At 36.2% G+C, this 20,504-nt stretch overlaps 1 protein-coding gene across 2 annotated transcripts in view; it reads right to left on the reverse strand.

Annotated features, from left to right (window-relative positions):
* KCNIP4 (potassium voltage-gated channel interacting protein 4) overlaps nucleotides 1-20,504 on the reverse strand; it is a 1,016,244-nt gene that overhangs the window by 520,745 nt on the left and 474,995 nt on the right. The window lies entirely within an intron of this gene.

Genomic DNA, 20,504 nt, shown 5'->3' on the forward strand with positions numbered 1-20,504 from the left:
CATTATGAAGGTAGAATTCTTATATTTGTCAAAGCACTGATGGGAGAGAAACATCAAGGTGACTTTGAGGGTGTGAACTCAGAAGTTGGGAAGAAGGAAGATAAAGAAGAGGAAATAAGTTGTGATCATGGTGAGTTTAGTGTATTTGTGGGTCATTCAGTTCAACATGTCCAGTTGGCACATATTAATATTCAATGCCTGTCTCTAGATGGGTGTACTCATAGGGAACTGGAGCCTATAAGAGATAGTAGGAATGGAGGTGTAGAAGTTTGGGTTATGTGCACAGAGGTGGCTCTTGAACCCCAAGAATGTGCTATTCCCCAAAATATGGAACAAAAGAGTGGACATTCACAGAATGGAAGAAGGCAAAGAGCAGGTAGTTTAATCAAAGATAGATCAATAAAGATGTCCTGTGGCTTAATAGATATAACATAAAATTTGAAGTCAAGAGATAACGGTTTCCAACTGGGCTCTGATGCTTAATAGTTGTGGGAATAAAGACAAGTCCTTTCAGTTTTCTGAGCTTCTGTTTTCTAACATGAAAAATGGGGATAGTAAAATTTATACTACTGATCTCATGGGTTCATTTTTGAGGAAAGCAATCTGGAAACCTTACATGAGATATACAGTATTTACTAGTGATAGTATATAAAGGGAAATTAATTTATAGGATTTTCTATCTATCTTAGGTAAGGATTCTCTAATCTACCTTTGTCCTTTTCTTGGTCTCCCCCCTTTTCCCTGCTCTATTTATCCTTTTGTTCCTTTTTTTTGATGTTCAGACATTGATTCTCTTCAAACTTAGCTTCATGATCTTTGCCTTAATCTTTATTATGAGTGACCTATGATCAGAGCTTGACCCTGCTACTTATTTTCAACGTGACCCTGAAACAGTCACTTTAGAGCTCAAAACCTAAGTGTCCTCACTTCTAAAATGAGAAGCTAACCAGATTAGATGATTTCAAAGAGCCTTTTCAAATTCTAAATTTCATGATTCAAAAAAGAATAAAGTATCCCCTCAAAGCAGCTCTTTTTACAACAATAAAATACAGGACTGGAAATTAAAGGTGTTTCTCAGCTGGGGAATGACTGAGCAGATTGGGTATAGGAAGGTAGAGGAACGTTGTTGAGCCAATGAATAAAGGGATAATGAGAAACTGAGTGAAGGAATGAAACAGAATCATGAGAATACTCTATACAATAACCACACAGCAACTTTAATCAACACAACTCTGATCAACAACCAGCCACAATTTCAGACTGACTTTGACCAATGCTATCTTTCTCCTGACACAAAGGAGATGCACTCAGCATTTAGAATGAGACATGAATTTTAGATATAACTACTGAGGGACTTGTTTTGCTGGGCTTGTATTATTTGTTACAAGAGTTTTAATTTTCTCTCCTCCCCCCCCCCATTCCTACTCAATGGATCAGAACTGGAAGAAGAGAAAATAAACATTCGCTAATTAACAAAAAAAAAATCACCCTATCCATTAGCCAATTCAGATTAGATTGGGAGGATTCCCTTCAGCACTGCTGAGGGAAAATCTACTAAAATTCATTTTTATTTTGAACTATACGACTGATCTAATCTGCACATAACCAAGTTACTGTTACTATTTCCCTTGGTTTCCTTGGGAGATGGCTGTGGCTCCCCATGAACATTGTAATTTCTACAAGAATGTGTGATAGCCTGGGTCCAAAAAAGGCTGCAAAGCATGGCCTATTCCCTGCCTTAGGAAAACAGCTGTTTGGTACCTCCTGGGGAGGTCTAATTAAATTAGTATGCAAATTCTGTCTTAGGTTGCTTTTCTCCCTCTCACCTACGCCCAATGACTTTAATTGGAATTAAATATTTTAGCCAAGCTATTCCACACTTTTTTCTCTTTTCTTTTTTATTACATTTTCTCTTTTCCCTTCCATTGATAAGGATGAGATAGCAGCATATTTAGCAAAAAAGAGTCTCTAAGGGATAAGTTCTCATTTTACCATATGCAAAGCATACTGGTTCATTTTATTTGTTCTTAAATGGACCTTCATAACAAAATGACAGTCTTCCCTTCCTTAACCTCACTCTCTCTACCCTCCTGCATTGCTGCCTGTGATTGATAGCTATTAAATTAGGTTTTACCCCTCCAGTTTGGTCTGGATTAAATACATTTATAGCACGGCATGACACAGTGAGACAAAGAACAAGTGCCAATTACTTTGTCATTTCTGGTCTTCATAGTTAATTGTCATTTAAGCATTCAAATAAAAAGAAGTTGGAAGATGGAAGAAACGAAAACAGAATGAACTGAATCCAAACCCAATCATAGTTCAACACTTCAAATTTGCCAATATGAAATCACATTTCTTTTAATGTGAAGTAATATCTTCCACAGCCACAAAAGAAGAGTGAAAACTTTCAGAGCAAATTGTTGTCAAGTTGGTTCAGTTGTCCAAGTTTTTGCAATTCTATTTGGTGTTTTATGGGAAAAAATACTAGAGAAGTTTGCTACTTTCTCTTCATTTTACATATGAGGCAAAAGACTTATCCGGGTCAACATAGTTAGCAAGATCTGAGATTGGAAATTTTTCTTTTTATAACTTTATTTAGTTTCAATACACGTTGATTTATGAATAATATTGGGAAAGAAAAAACAGAGAAAAATGGAAACTCATTGGAAAGATTAAAAAAAAACAGAAAAAGGAAGGGAACATAGCAAATGTTGACTTACATTCAATTGCCATAGTTCTTTTTTTGTCCAAACTCTTATCAGAATTGTTTTGGATCACTGAATCATTGAGAAGAACCAAGCCTTTCACAGTTGATCATGGCACATTTTTGCTGTTATTGTGTAAAATGTATTCTTAGTTCTGCTTGTTTCACTCAAACATCAGTTCATGTAAATCTTCCCAGGCCATTCTAAAATGCTTGTTCATAACTTTTATACAATATTATTACATTACCTTCATAACCATAATTTGTTCAACCATTCCCCAATTGATGATCATCTATCTTCGCATTTTTCAATTCTTTGCTACCACAAAAAGAACTGCTACAAACATTTTTGGACATGTGGGTCCTTTTCCCTCTTTTATGATCTTTTTACGATGCAGAGCCAGTAAAGACACTGCTGGGACAAAGGTTATGCAGTTTGTTATTCCTTTGGGTATAGTTCCAGATTGCTCTTCAGAATGGTTGGATCCATTCATAGTTCCCCCAACAATGTATCAGCACCCCAGTTTTCCCAATCCTCTCCAACATACATTATTAATTTTTCCTGTCATCTTAGCCAATCTGAGAGGTATGAGGTGGTACCTTAGAACATTTTTTTCATGATTATAATTGGTTTTAATTTTGTCATTTGAAAATTGTTTGTTTATATCCTTTGACCATTTATGAAACTGGATTTTAACTCAGGTCCTCCTGACTCCAGGACCAGGGCTCCAGCCACTGTGCCATCCAGAAACTCTCAGAACCTATAAAATCCATAAAACATTGGCTGAGACTGCACCACGAGAACAAGTCCAGGCTGCTCTTAGAATACCCTCTCTTGTTTCCCCAAACAGCACTCTAGAGCTAGAGGAATGGTTCAGGTCATTACCCTCTGCCAGGTACTCCTATGTCCTGCTTAGCAATCAGCCTTTCTGTGATGGCACTTTGTATTCAAATCAATTACTCTGAATGACCTGGGATTTAGAAATATTGTGGGAGGGAAAGAGAAAATAGATACACATACAGAAGTTAGAACCCAGGACCGTGGACTTTATCATGGTATGGCTACATATGTGAAATAAGCCAGTATTTATCCCCCGTGACTGCATGGGGTCTTTTTTCAGCATCTATATCAGTATTATTTTTTCTGGAACTGTGATGTTCATCTACGTCAGGAAGCGACTATGCTAGGATAGAAACTCTTTATGCAACTGGAGGTCAGTAACTTAATGTCATAGAGATAGTATTTTGAAAGTAAGTGTATTGTAGAGGGCTACACTGTTTGTGCAGTTCTGACTCTAAGATGCATGTGAGTATATGTATATTAAATGTGTTTAAAGCCAAGAAGCTACTATGAAGCATGGGATGATTTATGTGTGTAGTTAACATTGGCAGATAATACCATGGAGGCTCCATATCACAAGCCTGTCTTACACTGTGCTCTCAATTGGTCTGCTCATGTCCACATACAAATTCCTAATTGGCTCCAAATGCAGGAACATATTACCTGTACCCCTTAACACAGGTCTAGGACAGGGTAAATGTTTAATAAGATTCCTTATATAACATGCTCATAATAAATTTTTCTTGAAAGGATGAATCAATGCTTGTTGACTTGGGAGGAAAAATTGTCAACTCCAAAGTCAAATTCTTATCCTTTGTGCCCAGGTATTTCATATAACCCCAGTAACCACTGCATTATACATTTTCAAATTTTTACTGTCACTTTGTTCTACGTGATCTCTTAGATTCTCACATCTCACCCTAGTATTGTATCCAATTCAATATTGTGCTTGTAATTTGAGAAGAATATTAATCAATCTTGAGAATGAAAAGAGAAAGGCCTGGAGTGTAAAAAGCCTGCAGTCTATGCCACACAGGAACAGTTTTAGGCAACTGGAGAAACATAACCTAAAGAAAATAAGATTTAAGAAATATGGTAACTGTTTTCAAAAATTTAAAAGTGCTATCTCATGGGGGAATTAGCTTTTATCTTTTGTGGTACAGAATGTAGAACTAAGAGCAATGCATAGAAATTGCAAAGAGTCAAATTTAAGCTTGATTTTAGGGGAAAAGAACAAAAATTCTGGGTCTGTCTGCACATGGATTAGACTCATGTCTAATTCATTCCTGGATATCTTCAAGCAAAATGGATGTTAAGAGGGAGATATAGAAATAGGGATTTTTCTCTTGTATAGTCTCCCGGTCCATTGTGGTCATTCCCATTTGTCAAAAATTTTGGGACTTTTCACAGAAGTCTAACACTTCTCGAGTTGCACAGCTGTGTGGGTATCAAAAGATTAGCCATAGTGTCTTTGGTTTAGAATGTCAACAAGAAAAGATTAAGCAGAGTGAGCAAGCAAATGACACTTAAGGTTTCTATAACCCCCAATACAAAGAATGACATTGTCCTTGAAAGAGCTTGATGTAATCAGAGACCTTTGGAAATTTCTGAACCTCCCTCATTGCCTTAAAGGTACATTGCTCCTAACAACACTGAATTCAGACTCTTTACAAGGAGATTGATCTCCCTTTCTCCTTTCTCCCAAATGACAACCCAACAGAACAAAGGCTTAATATACGTTCTTCAGTACCTATTAAGTGATAAGATGTTTGGGCAACTGCATTTAATTGAGGGTCATAGAAATCTTCCAAGAGCTAAGATAGGAATGGAAAGAAATTTAGCATGTTACTTTAGTTTCAATCGATGTGATCTTCATTGCTATGGGATTGGTCAAATGTAGCTGGCAATGATGATAATCCAAAGAGAGAAGAAAAGCTCAGAATAAATCCTCAGAATGACCCTCCTGATACAGGTTGAAATTAAGTTGTCTACACGTCTGAGACTTAGAAACATAGCTACAACTCTGATTTCCTTCCTAACCTTATTGAGAGAGTCCCCAAAGGTCACCATTTGTCAAAAAATAATGGTAATAGAAATTCCTTCAGTTTTGACATTATCAGAGAATGCAATTTAACTTTACATGAGCTATATGACCTTCACAAGAATCACATTTCCTTATATGACTATAATTCCAGTGATGTTTCTTGGCACTAGATTGGTGACCACATCACACACCATGAAGGTTATTACTTACAAAATGCCCTGAGAAAAGGATGATGAAAAAATAATGGCTTAATTAGCTGTTCATAACACTGGGCATCTCAGGATTAAAAAAATAAAGATAGTATGAAATCAAAATGAAATTAAAAAAAAGATTTGAGAAAAGGTATTTTAGTGAAAATATGGTAATAGTTCTTAAAGCACAATTGATTAAGCAATAAATGTTCCTAGGGGATATCAGTTTATCTTTCCTTCTTGTTAATTTTGTGCTGTCACTTGTATAAATTAAGAGGTTTTTTTAGTTTATTTGTTCTTCTTTTTCCCTAACCATATAATATTTGGGAATTTGGCTGTTGAGGTAAGGGAGAAGAAAATGGTAAATCTCTGCTTCACAGGCTTTTGCAAATTATACTGAATCACTTTTCCAACATTCATCACATTAGGTATGGGAAGAGGGAAGAAAGTTTTTGTTCTGTTTCCTGATTTAATATGAATTTATGGCAGTGGTAGATTTAAAGGTTTTTTTTTTTTTTAGCATTTCTCCATTCATTCAGTCCAGATTGGGGAATAAAGTCATTAAATACTAGCTCTTTCTGGATAAAGCCATAGAATTAGAGATTCTAAGAACATGAAGATCATCTAGTCCAAAGCTTCTTAAAGTGAGAATCACAACCCCATATAGGGTCTTGCAACTAAATGCAGGGATTATGAAATTACATTTCATCATCAACAAATGTTGAATTTGTATACCTATAATATATATATATATATATATATATATATATATATATATATATATATATATATATATATACACATACACAGTTGCATAAAATTTTCTATGATTAAAAAGGATTGTGAATGGGAAAAGTTTAAGAAGCCCTGATGAAGAGGTGGAATTGTTTGCCAAAACCCATATAGGCTGGATCTGAACCCAGGATTTTTGAATCCAGAACCAGTGTTTTTTGTTTGTTTGTTTGTTTGTTTTGTTTTGTTTTCATTGTACTGCAGTGCTAGTTCAGCTTGAAACAAGTCTAATATAGTTATTAGGGAATTAATGGTCTGAATTGAGCGTTCAGCAATAATTTGGCAATTACCCTATTCATTCAATCCAGCCAACACTTATTAAGTATCTTCTATGTGCCAGCCACCGTGCCAAGGGCTCGATAAAAACAAAGCCAGACCTTCCCCTCAAGGAACTCACAATCTAGTGCTGAGAAACATCACATAAGAGGAGGCAGGGAAATGAGATGGTAGAGGATCAAGGGATACCAGACTCATGGACATCTTGGTGCATGGAGTTGACAGGCAGAGCAATTGCTGCAAAGTGAATTATCATTTCAACATACTTAAGTGTTTAACAGTTAGTAGTTTGAATCTTCCTGAAGACTTAGAAAACTGACTGCCCAAGCTGTTAGTCATGTAAAAATTAGGGAAGAGGTAAAAGACAAAAATTAAAAATTGTCATCACCAAATTCTCATTCTTCCAATTTTATAAGTACTCCAACCAGTAATATGATATTTGGAAAAAGGAAATGAAATAGAACTGAATAAGTACATTTAAGACTGATGTCTTAATAAGACTAGCGTCAAAGAAATTCAACTGTGATTAATGCTAAGGAAAACACTCAAAGTCAGTTGTTTGATTGTTAAGGTATTTTGGATCAAGGGGAAGACCCAAGAAGGGCTAGGACCATTGCTGGAGGACAGAACTAATGAACTTTCATCTCCTTTCTTCCTTCCTCATCAAAGGTATGATCATCCCTTGGTTTGAAAGGCTACAAGAAAGTTTAATAGGATTTGGAAATTCAAAGCAATGTACAGAAGGTGAAGAGATTGCTTAACAGTCCTTAATGAGCTCCTCATCAGTCAAGATAAACTATCATGGGGTAATGACAATCTGATGGTACATGGTTGGGATTTCTGAAAAATCCTGCAAAATGGAAGTAATGCTATTGGATTGGAGATCTATAAATGTGGTGAGCTTTGCAAAAAAAAAAAAGAAGAGTTTTGTTCTAGCTCTGTCACCAAACATGTCACTGAAGTCTGTAGAGATCAATATTTTTACCTCCTTGATTCTCTCTTGCCTCCTATGTAGATGGAACAGGATAAACCCTAAGCTTTCTTCCAGTGCTGACACTATAAGTTAACCAGATTGTGAACCATTTAAGGGGATAATAAAAATAGTGAACACTTGTTGCTGAGTTATGTCTGACTCCTCCTGACCCCATTTCGGTTTCCTTGGCAGAGTTTCTAGTATGGTTTGATATTTTACTCAACTCATTTTACAAATAAAACAAACAAATAACAATAACAAAATCAGAAGTATATAGGGTATAACAACTTGTCCAGTTCACACAGCTAGTAATTGTCTGAGGCTGGAGTTGAACTTGGATCTTCCTGATTCCAAAGCCAGAGCTCTATCTAGAGTCCTTTACTCTCCTCTCCTTTCTCATCTAGCTTCATTACTCCCAAAGTCCTTTCATTGAGTCCATACTTCGGGAAGCTCATTATTATTAGGATTGTCTCATCATCCTAGAAAAAAATATAGCATCTTTGGATCCTATCGGAGCTCTCAGCCTCTCTGTTTGAATAATGGCACCCTGAATGCCAAACCTTTATTTAAAGAGAGGAATGTCAGCTTCAGAAAAGAACAAAACACAACCACATATTGTTTTTTAATTACATGTGAATTTGTTTTATTGTCAAGCACCTCATAGGCGCAAAGCAATACAAAACCAAAATGAAAGATTGTTTCTACCTGAAAATAGCCGATGGTTTCTTGCTGGGAAGGGTTAGAAGAATAAGGAATTCTATTATTTCTGAGTAAAATATACTACATATTCGGAATTATTCTAGAAATGTAACTATTAAATTAAGTGTATTTCTAACAGAAAAAAATTTTTCATATAATGTGAAGGAAAGTTTTCTGGTGAGACACTTATAAGTATTAACTATTTTAATCAAGTCATCCTCTGACAGGGAAAATAATTACTATTTTAAAAAAAAACATACTATACACCATTAAAAACTAGCTTGAGGTTACAGCGATGAGCTACATTTGAAAAGGCACGACATTGTTCTGGGCTTCAAACATGCTCGTCCTGTCTGCTTTATTCCATATTCTCATTTATTGTCTTCTGACACTTGCATTCAACCTTGGAGGCAACACCCAGAAGTCAAGAGCCTTAGACCACATGCAATCAAAAAAGAATGGGGAAAGACAGGATTTTAAAGGCTTGAAGCAATTATTTTTGGTGTTTGTCTCTGTAGAACACATGCTTCCTTGCCTACTTGTCTGAATTCTTCAGTGACTAGATTATATATGCTGTTTGCCTTGTCTGATGGGTGAGAAAAAAATATCTCCTTTGGCTGGAAAGAGAAGTTGTCATCAGTGTTACTCTAGGCAAGCTCTTGCTAACATATGCTCACTTTGGATGAAAACTAAGTCTCTAAGAATGAGTGTGTATGAGTGTGTGTGTGTGTATGTATGTATGTGATCTATTTTCACGTGTATATGGAAAGCTGTCTTGTGTTGTATTTATTAGAGACATATTTTCTACATTGTCAGAGACCAGAAGGTTTAGCTTTGGTTCAGTCTTCATAATGTTGAGCAACAGAGTCAGGTCAAGATCAAGAATACATCTTTAAGGCATAGTGCTGATCATAATGATCTAGAGATCACAATGGTGGCTTGCACAGAACTAAAGCCTTCGGTCACTCAGTATGCAATGGAGAAAAAGGAAGGACCCTGACACCATTGAGGGAAATAGAAATGGTGGATGCACAGAAATTAATCCATCATGAGAAAAGATACTGGGAATTTATACTGTAAACAGATACTGGCAGATATACAATATATGAAGCTATGAAGACATATTTCAATTAGACCCTAACTCAAGGGCTAAAAGCCACAATTTGGATGTCATTTTTTTTGCTGAGGCAATTGGGGTTAAGTGACTTGCCCAGAGTCACACAGTCAGGAAGTGTTAAGTGTCTGAGACCAGATTTAAACAGGCCCCCTTATAAGGGGAGAAGTGTCGTTTTTTGCCTAGTTAGATGAAGATGGAAAGAGCAAAGCCTGGGGGACTGATTCAGATGCTGTGTTCATATAAATATGAGTACCAATAGAGTTTAACATAAATATTTTGAAATGGCACATGGCAAGATTTTGTTCTTGTTGTCCCACACATTCCCACAGGAATCCTGAGTCATACAGCTTCAAATGAGGAGACTACCCAGGATGTCTAGTTACATTCTGTGAAGAGCAGAATCAATGAGCCTTTATTGTGTAGTATTTACAATCGGACTTCTGGAGCAAGGAGGTTTTATTCTGAGAAATCTGGCTGACTTATGACTATTCTGACACAACAAAGTCTTTCTACCAAAAACCCAAACAAGCCTCTTTACAAAGAAGATGCTTTCTCTGAAAATCAGATGATTAATCATTAGCAGAAAAGACAAATCCCTTAACTCTGGCAGCATCATGCTAATGGTGACCAACTGAATTTGACCAGCTTGTTTATCTCTTTCTGGTAAATGTGTATATAATTATAGTTTTGTGCACTGTCAGAAAACCTTAAAGTTCATTTAAAAATTATTTTAAACAAAATAGAGGTTCTTTCATTTGGCTACAGACTCCTTTATTACCATTCAGAATTAAGCATAGATTAGTCTTTAACTATAGGTTGAGCTCTGCAAATACAACTCTGAATTTCAATTTGCCATCAGCTACTCATCAGGGCCAAATGATGCATTTAAAAACTTTTACTTCTTAAAAAAGTTTTCATTATAATCTTGGGGAGTAAATCAGGAACATCTTGCTAATGAATATCGATGCCATTGCTTTTAGTCCCGGTTCTGCTCATTATGAGGAAAGATGTATATCTAGCACAAATCTGCCAACTCCAATATTTGCAGAAATTATACTGGGGGATAGTAATATAAGGGGTGGGTTTCCTTATATGTTGTCAGAAAAAAAGAAGAAACTTGCTTGGTCTCAAATGCAAATCTGGAGGGAGAAAAAACATGGCAATGAACGTTGTGACAAGGGACTGAAATTGGATCTTTGGTTTTGCCAAATCTGGGCTTAAAACTTTTCTTCCTTTACAAAATGAGGAGAGATATTCCTGTAGTATCTATTTCATGTTGTAAATGTGGCAAAAATTATTTTATAATTTGAATTATAAATCTATGTATGCCTTACACTAATTATTTCAATACATAGAACAGGACTTCTCATTTTAAAGAAAGATGCAGGAAATAAAGGGGAATTCTTCCGACCCTGACTCTCCATGTTACCATTATATCAGGTTGAGTTGATTACCCAGCAACAACTCAGGTCTATGAGGGAGACCAGCTAGCCTTCCAATGGTCTTCCCTGTCACCACAACTTCTTCTAAGAGTTCTAAATTCTTATTAATTTGTCCCTTAGTCCATAGTTTTCTCTTACAATACTATATTCTAATTTACTCTGTTCATGCGTGGTTTTCACTTTCTTCCACTGATTTGAAATTTCCTATATATAATTCCCTTCTGATTCCCAGCAGCTCAGAGATGCTACACGTGAAACTGGGTCTTGATGCCCTCTACTTACCAATCCCATATTTGCCACTTTGGTTTGGCAGCTCCAGCAGCAAAATAGAGGTAGGAAAAAAAAGGAGGAAAATCTTAATGGTATTTGAAAAAAAAATATAACAATGAGGAAGAATGATGGTAAAAGATAAATCTTGGAAAAAGATTGAAAGTAGGCTAAAAATGAACAAGGTTCATTATTTCTTATAGCAGAGTAGTATTCTACCACAATCATATACCACAACTTCTTTAGCCATTGTCCAATTGACAGGCATCCTTGCAATTTCCAAAAACATGGATAGACTTGTAGGAAATAATGAAGAGTGAAATGAGAAGAATCAACCAAATATTGTATACAGGAACAACAATATTGTTTTAAGAACAACTTTGAGTGACTAAATCATTTTTGGCTATTATAAATGTCTAACTTAGCTACAAATGACATATGAAGACACTGTATACATCCAGGAAAAGAATTAATAAGTCAAAGAGTGTAAAGAATAGTTTGACATATGTATTTCTCTCTAATGGTGACCATCTCTAGATCTCTAGGATGGGTAGGGAAAAAAAAAAGATCATAAAAGCTGCACGTTAAATTTATTATATATGTAGAAGGAATAGCGAATTGTACCCAAAACAATTTCAGTTTCATGTATAATAATGTTATTTTTTTTCCTATTCTACTATCTTTCTTTGTAAGTTCAGAATAAAATAAAATTGAAAGATGAACAAAACAGAAACAAAACTGAAATGACTTTTGTATTTCTAAGGTAGCAAGGAACTTCATAAAAACATTTTAAACTGATCTCAGAAGAAAGCTGGAAAAGAAAAAAAAATATACAAAGTACAACACGGAATTCAGAAAATGCAGAACAGATAACATGGTCAAGGAGAAGAAAAAGATAACATGAAGATTCATGTCCCCATTATCAAATTTGGAAACAAATTATATGAAAGATTAAATTGGGCAGCAAACCACAAACTTTTTAAAGAAGTTGCTAGGTGATATCTATATTATTGACACTTTCCATAGGACTTTACTGAGAATCCTGAGATATAAGCTCTCATTTTATTTTTCTTACACTCATTTACAAAACCTATCATGTACTTCAACTTCTTTAGGACTCAAGTCTCCTCATGTGCAAAATGAGGGCTATGACCAGATGATCCCAAAAGTCTGTTCCAGCTTTAAAATCCAGTCCCTGTGATCTAATAAAGGACTCAGTTATAATATGTTAACCAGAAATTTGTACCTATTTTATACTCTCGTTGATCTAATTGGAAAAATCAAAATCATATCGGCAATAGGGAAGGAAAAGGAAACTTCTATGCAACCTTATTAACAGTAACAGCTACTCAGAAGGGCTTAGCCATCCCCAAACAAATGAAACTAGGAGCGGTCAGGACTTCTTTTATTTCTAATGAAGAAAGAGAACCAAAGGATTTCACCACTGCTGATCAATCCCCAATTCTCTTGCAAATAGAAGAAATTCTCACCAGCGTCATGTTTAACCACATCAATACATATCTTTAATTGTATTCTGGTTGGAAACAAGTTGGATTGCCTCCAAGGTGAATAATTTTCAAATGCGTCCATTTTTTCCCATTGGATAAGAAAACAAAGACACCAAATTCCAATCTGTTTCATATTCACTGACCGGGAGAAAACACTTAATTCAGCAGAACATTACACTATTTACAATGTGCTCAATGAAATTGGAATTAATTCCACTTATATTGACTTTGGGGAAGAAATGTACTGCAATCATAAAATACAAGTTAGAATGTTCAACAACCCATAATGAATATATTGTTTCAGGTAAGTTAAACAAGGACAGCAAAGCTCCTGAAGCTATTCTACATCATGTTGCAATCAATTGAGAAATGGGACTTCGTGATTGGTGGTGAGTAATTGATACAACCCTCTACACTGAATTTATAAAAGATGCTCAAAAAATACAAAATAAAATGCTGAGGATGTAGTTGCTTTTGTTCAGTAGGAGATGAAATTTTCTTTCTTTCTTTCTTTAGCTTTTTTTTTTGAGATGAAATTTTCAAAATGATTTTCTGATGAATCCTGATGCCATGTTAATATTCCTAAAGAATATCTTTAATTATCTCACCAATCCTGGGTCAAAAACCATCAAAATTTCCCCATTTTCTGTTGGACAAAGTCCTAAATTCTTGATCTATTATTAAACTACTTTCACAATATAAAACTAACAACTCTTTTTTTTTATCTTTGTCACCCACTACATTAATTGCTACTTTCCAAATAAATCCTGTTTCTATACTTTTATTCACCTTTCTCCTTTGCCACTTATCTCTCTCTGAAACCTTCTCTGATACCCTTATTTGAATAGAATTTCTCTCCCATTCAGTGTTTTGGGAGTACTTTTTTGAGGTAGCTTATATTTTTATAGGCATAGAGAATTCTGGGCAAGGAACCTCCCTCTTACTAATGAAGATCAGCCCCTACCCTGCACCTTAGTTTTTAGAATTGTTGGAAGCAGAGTTAAAATGGTCTCATTAAGATTCTTTGGGGATTACATTATATATGGTAGAGACAGGCTATGAATCTTGGTCTTAATTACTCAGAAGTTCCCTCTCCATTCACTGTGCGATGCTTCTTAAAGCACACACAGTAACTTCCCAAGAGTAGTCGTGAAGCAGCACAGTGACTCAGTAGTGGACATTGGGCTTGGAGTCAGGAAGAAGGGAGTTTAAATTCAGCCTCAGTCACTTACTACCCATATGACTTAGAGCAAGTCCCTTAATCTCCTTTCACATCTCTCTACTGGAGAAGGAGATGGCAAAACACTGCAGAATCTTTCCCAAGAAAACCCAATGAAAAGTGTGGTTCATGTGGTCACAAAGGCTCAGAAACAAGTAAAACAAGCCAATAATCACAACAACAGTACTAGTAGTTCCTTGAAGACAGAAAATAAGGACAGAGTACTAGGTCTTAAATCAGGAAGACCTGAATTCAAATCCAGTCTCAGATGCTTACCACCTCTGTGATCATGGTTCACTTAACACCTGTCTCCCTCACTTCCCTGTGTTGTAAAGTGAGAATAGTAATAGTACATACCTTCACAGGATTGTTGCCAGGATCAAAGGTGATAATATTGGTAAAGCACCTGGCAAATAGTAAGTGCTTCATAAATGATTATTAACTCTGTTATTTTCCCCCAAATATTCATGCACATCACACATTTTAGAAATTTAAGCAAGAAACTTCCCAAAGAATGAATGATCCAAAATATGAATTTCTATTTCTAAAATTCCTTCCAGAGCTTCTTAGTTTCCAGTTCTTGCTCTGGTACTACCTAGCTAGGCTAACTTTGAATAATTAGTTTGCTAGCAAATGCCTCAATTTTCTCAGATCCCATTTCCTAGCATAGGACCTTTTGTACTAAATCCCTTTGGACACTATCCAGATGAGTTGAAACAAAAGATAATGGTAAAAACAAACAAATAAATGAATGAATGAATGAATATATAAATAAATAAATAAATAGAAACAACAAAAAAGCAGCTTAAGGAGGTACAAAAAGGTATTTACTCTGACATGCTAGTCATTAAATAAAATAAATGCAATGCACTTAAGGATGACTATAATAAGGAGATGAAAAAGTGCTTTGAGGAATAGACAAAACAAATTCCAATTTATCATTTTACCATCATTGTTCTTGATCAACTACTAAATATGGTCAAGAGAAATTGCATCTCATTTAACATGCAATGGAGCACCATGCTATAGATTTTTACTTATTGAGCAGTGACTTGTTTCTCCTTTATGAGAAGTGAGATGAAGTAAAGGCTGCTGGCCATTTGAGCACATATTCTTGAAGGGATTTTTGTCTGTTTTTGTTTGGTCTACGTCCTTTCAAACCCTCAGTTTCTAGTATTTCAAGATAAACTGAAAGTATACAAAAGCCATCCTACATATAAAGCAAAATGATAATGGGTAAGCCAGATAGTATTTTTTCCTCTGTTGAATAAAAGTGTAACATATGGCTCATTTATATATATGAATGAATTACAAAGGGGTGGAATTTATTTACCTAGTAAATCAAGAACCAAATGGAGTATCTAAGGATACATATACATTAATTAGAAGAAGTAGTAGTAGTAGGAAGAAGAGGAGGAGGTGGTGGTGAAGTAACAAGCTATGGATTCAAGGAACTTTGCATAAACTCTCTTGACAAACAATCCTGCCATGTAATCTACAGATATATTTTGACCCACATTTATAAATAAGAGAATGTCCACTTCTATTCTGTCATCTCTGAGAATATACTATTGCAGGCAAAGTGATCTGTCCAAGGTCATATAGTTACGGAATATAAAAGGTAGGATTAGATCTCTTGTTTCTTGATTCTGGGCTGGAAATTGCCCCACCATGCTCTATTTTTTTCATAATAACCAAGATAATAATATATTAACATAATAATATAGTATTTAATAATAAATAATAATAAAATAACATAATAACAGAGCCAGAAAGTATTTACAAAACCTCTTCAGTAGAATTAATATGGGAATTCTTTATTGAAATGCATCTTAAGCTGAAATATGAAGTACGAGGGGGATCGTTAATGGTTAAAAATTAGCAAGAGCTTGAAGGGGAGGAAACAGCAAGGAAGGAGGATGGGAGAGATTTTTCAATGGGCTTCTCAGAGCAGATGGGACAGAACGTAAAGACCCAGGTATCCTGAGAAATGAGGTCAAGGAAGGAGAAGAAAAGGAAAATACTATTTGCTGAAGGGCCTCGGATTCTATAACTGTGATTTGGCCTTCATGGGAGAAACAACTGGAAACTATTGTTAGCTTTGGAGTAAGGGGAAAGTATTGTTTAAAGGTGAATGGGAATGATTTAGGAAACAAAACAAAAGATTTGCTTCTGTCTTGTACTTAGGAGATTAATCAATGTCTTATAGCAAGTAGTTCCACCTCTTCATTGTTTGTTGCACTGGAGTCTAATCAGGTTTGATTTGAGTGGTGGGAAGCCATTAATTAAAACGATTAACAACATCCTATCAACAAAAGGAATGGGGAGGGCATGTTGGAGGGTGAGCCGCTTATTAATAATGGGCCAAATCCAAGCTCTGAATAGGTGGCTTCAGGAGGTGATAATCCCTAGGAAATAAAAATATTGACTTGAACTTTCTCAAAACAATGGGTGCTTGGTAAAAGGGGACCTGTTCAGAAAAAAAGAATAGAACAACCAGACCTTACAGGGTAATTCTCTTCTCAGATTCACAGATGTTTTTTTTAAAAAGACAAACAAAAACATTCTCTCCTTTCCCCCTAGTGGAATTAGAAATCTATTTGTATGTTGACTGAGTGGCCAAGTGGCCTTGCTATTAGGGCATTCAGCACCCAAAGCTCTGCTTAACTTGCTTTTCATTTTTGCTTTGCAGTTGACCTTTAAGTGATTCTAATCTGTTCTTATTTACAAATGTGGTTTCTGCAAATATGCTTTCAAACAGAACAGATTGGAAATACAAAAGCAGAGCAGTGGAGAATCTCACACAGAAAGATTTTAGTATGGGAGATTTTCCCAACCGCTATCCCTACCTGATGGGCTGTGACTCTCAGCACAGTCCCGTGATCATTCTGGATATTTTTTCTCTCCCACTTGTCACATTAAAGCTCAAAGCTATCCCCACCTTCTTTATAGATGCTTAGACACAATATTCTATTTGAGATGGAAAAGAGAAATGTCAAAAGCCATAATCTATGTCAACAGTTGGCGTCTAGTTTTAGCCCTTCTTGTCTTTCTCACTCATCATCATCATCAAATTGTTATTTAATCAGAGAATGAGTTTCAGCTACATTAAAAGGGAGCAATTCTTGTACTTCTGGGTTTACTATCCCACTGCTAACCAAAGAAATAGGATAAATATTACATGACTGCTTAGAGAAATATTAGAGGAATGTTACAGAATCAACAGGGTCTGGGTGTACAGTGGATAGAGTGCCAGGCTTGGAGTCAAAAAGGCTGATTCCCTGAGTTCAAAACTGGCCTCAGACATTTACCAACTGTGTGACTTGGAAAAAAAACAATTAACTCTGTTTGCCTTAGTTTGTTCATCTGTAAAATGGTTGGAGAAGGACATGGCACACCATTAGTATCTTTACCAAGAAAACACAAAATGGTTACAAAGAGTCAGAAATCACAAAAATGGCATAGAATAGGTTAGTGCAAAGAAAGTTTAAAAGTTTCAAACTTTACTCTACAGAGGCAACCCTGTGCTAGAGTCAGTCTGAAACTGCTTGGGGAGACAAAGTCAATTATTCCATTTTCAGTATGAGCATTTGGACATCAACAATGATGCCACATATCAGGATTTGTTTTATTGTTTTGTTGACTATCTAGACTTAAGACCATAATGGAGAAAATGTCAATGATGTCAATTAAATGTGAAGCTCCTCATGGAACAGTTCTCCCTCACTCCCCTCCTCCATCCTGTTGTTCCACATTTATCAGAACACCCTTGTACACATGTACCTCTCTGCTGTGAGAGAGAGAGAAAGAGAGACAGAGAAGAGAGAGAGACAGAGACAGAGAGACAGAGACATAGACAAATAGGTAGAGGGAGAAAGAGAGGGAAAGGGAGAGAGAGAGAGAGGGAGAGAAGGAAAGAGGGAGAGAGAGAAAGCCAGGTCATGAACCCTGCTCAAAAGATTTTAAATTGCAGAGATAGTGTCAACCTTCATTAATAGAGGAGGTTTGGGGGACCAGTGAAATCCCAAGTTTAGTTCCTGTTTCTCTCATTATTATTTTGATAGGGGTAAATTTTTTGCCAAGTTGAAATTCTACTCTAGATATGGTTTTTTTTCCTAAACTAGAATAAGGTAAAAGGTGTCAGTCTTATCTACTAATGTTCACTTAAACAACTGTGTCTAACATCACCTTCCCCTTCATTAATACATTTCTATTCATATAAAAACCCAAAGTCCTATTGCTGAGAAACTTGGGTTGGACCATTACCTCTCCCAAGAGCTACGATGCTATAATCTTTAACTGTAAGAAGACCCGTGGCTTCCCTTCTTTCCATTCCTTCCCAGTAGTTGTTGAGATAAACTAAGATAGCTGATAACAGGCCCCCTAGGAGACATCGTGGCTCAAAGCTTTCCCTCTTTCTAATTATCCTTGAATAAAGTTTTTGGTGGGGAAAGTAATCACTCTTATCCCGAAGTCACAGAAACCTCTGACTCGTTTGCTCTTCTTTATCCAAATGGCATGTTTTCAGTCACCCTTATGGCCCAAATTGACTCAGCTTATGAACTTATGAGATCCTGCCCTTCCATCTGCTCTCCTCCCACAAGCACCCTCACCCTATCCCAGTTCTCCTTCCCAAACACAGACATCTTAAAGTATTCCTCTGAAGACGGAATACTTTGCCTTCGGAATTAATCAGACAGTGCCCCCTGGCAGACGCTTTCAAAAATAATATTTGTGCAGAAGAAAAACTCCCAAACCGGCCCAAATCATTTCTCTTACCAAGTCAAAACCCAAATGTGCTCCAGATAACTTAACTGTTACTGCATGTCCCAGCTCTGTAGCAGCCCAGCTTCAGACAGATATTACTCACCAGTACCCTATCAATATTTTCTATTCCTGAATTAGTCTTTGCTCAATTGGGACAAACTTCTCTCTTTCCTGAGTTGATGATTATACTGACAATTAAGATATTTTTATACCTTGCATAGCCCTCTGATAACTAAATCCTTAATAAAAGAAATGACAAAATATGGGATGATTTTTACTGCTGCTAGCAGGTAACATGAAGGTGTATTTTAATACACAACTACTCTGCTCTGTGTGAGAGGGATTGGGCTAGCACTTGCCATATAATCAGCTCAAGTTATCAGATAAGAGTTATCACTCTTAGCTCAATGGAGCTAGTTAAATGTCTGAGGGAAGATTTGAACTCAGTTCTACCTAAGTGCTAGGCCTGGTACTCGAGCCACTGTGCCATTTAATCTCCTGACATATCCTTTACATCCCTGGCAAAGTAATCTTTCCAAAGCATAGGGCTACACACAAGACTCTCCTATTCAGGGTCTTATAAGATAAATTGCTAATGACTAAATTTGGCATTTAAGCCCTTCTACAATCTGACTTCCATCTACTGCCCAGACTCATTCTGAATAACTTCCCATCATGCACTCTTCATTCTAGCCAGAGAGACCACTGGACATTTTTTTCTTTAGTCAACGGACCCAATTATCCATCTGCTGCCTTCATACAAGACATTCTGACTTGTGGAAGATATTCACTTCTCTGCTTCTCAGAATCATTCTCAAAGTCAAAGGGCTCGTGGAAGTACTGAGCCAGAAAGGTATCAGCTCAGTTTTCCCCTCTGACCCAATGGCTCTCTGATCTCCGGCAAATCACTTTACCTGTCAGTGTTCTAGGTAACGTTCAATGACAGTAAATTGCAGAGATGGGGCCAACCAATATTAGAAGAAGGGATTTCTTGGCCATCACTGGAGATCTAATCCCCATCACCCTCATCAATTTTCTTTAAAAAGTGGGGCATAATGCTTTTTGTTAGAAATGTAACCCACCCAGCACAATTTTGTTTCTAGTGAAAATCAGATTTGAGTTAAATCATTTTATTTATAGTTTCCTTTTCAGGAATGCAACTTTTCATAAATGGAAATACTACGTGAGTACAAGTCTGTCATAATACACAATATATAGTATTTGAGAGTGTCGGCAAGTGATACATAAGAACAAAAATGAGATAAAGTGGCAAAGGATAGCTTTCTACTAGAAATGACAAGAATAAAAATCTAAGGTATTAGTCAATTAGAAACCATTTCTAGGAAAGAAGTCACTTCAAATGATAGAGATTTAAAGGATAATTAAAATGTACAAAGAAAAGGATGGAAATGAGCAGAACCAGGAGCTCATTATACACAGCAACAAGACTATATGATGATCAATTCTGATGGACGTGGCTCTCTTCAACACTGAGATGATTCACCAGTTCTACTTGTTCAGTGACAAGAAGCCATCTACACCCAGAGAGAAACTGTGGGGACTGCGTGTGGACCACAACATGGCATTCTCACTCTGTTATTTGCTTGCATTTTGTTTTCTTTCTCAGTTTTTCTTTTTCTTCCTTCTTGAGCTGATTTTTC

Source organism: Sarcophilus harrisii, chromosome 6, assembly GCF_902635505.1.
Source record: "Sarcophilus harrisii chromosome 6, mSarHar1.11, whole genome shotgun sequence".
Taxonomy (NCBI): domain Eukaryota; kingdom Metazoa; phylum Chordata; class Mammalia; order Dasyuromorphia; family Dasyuridae; genus Sarcophilus; species Sarcophilus harrisii.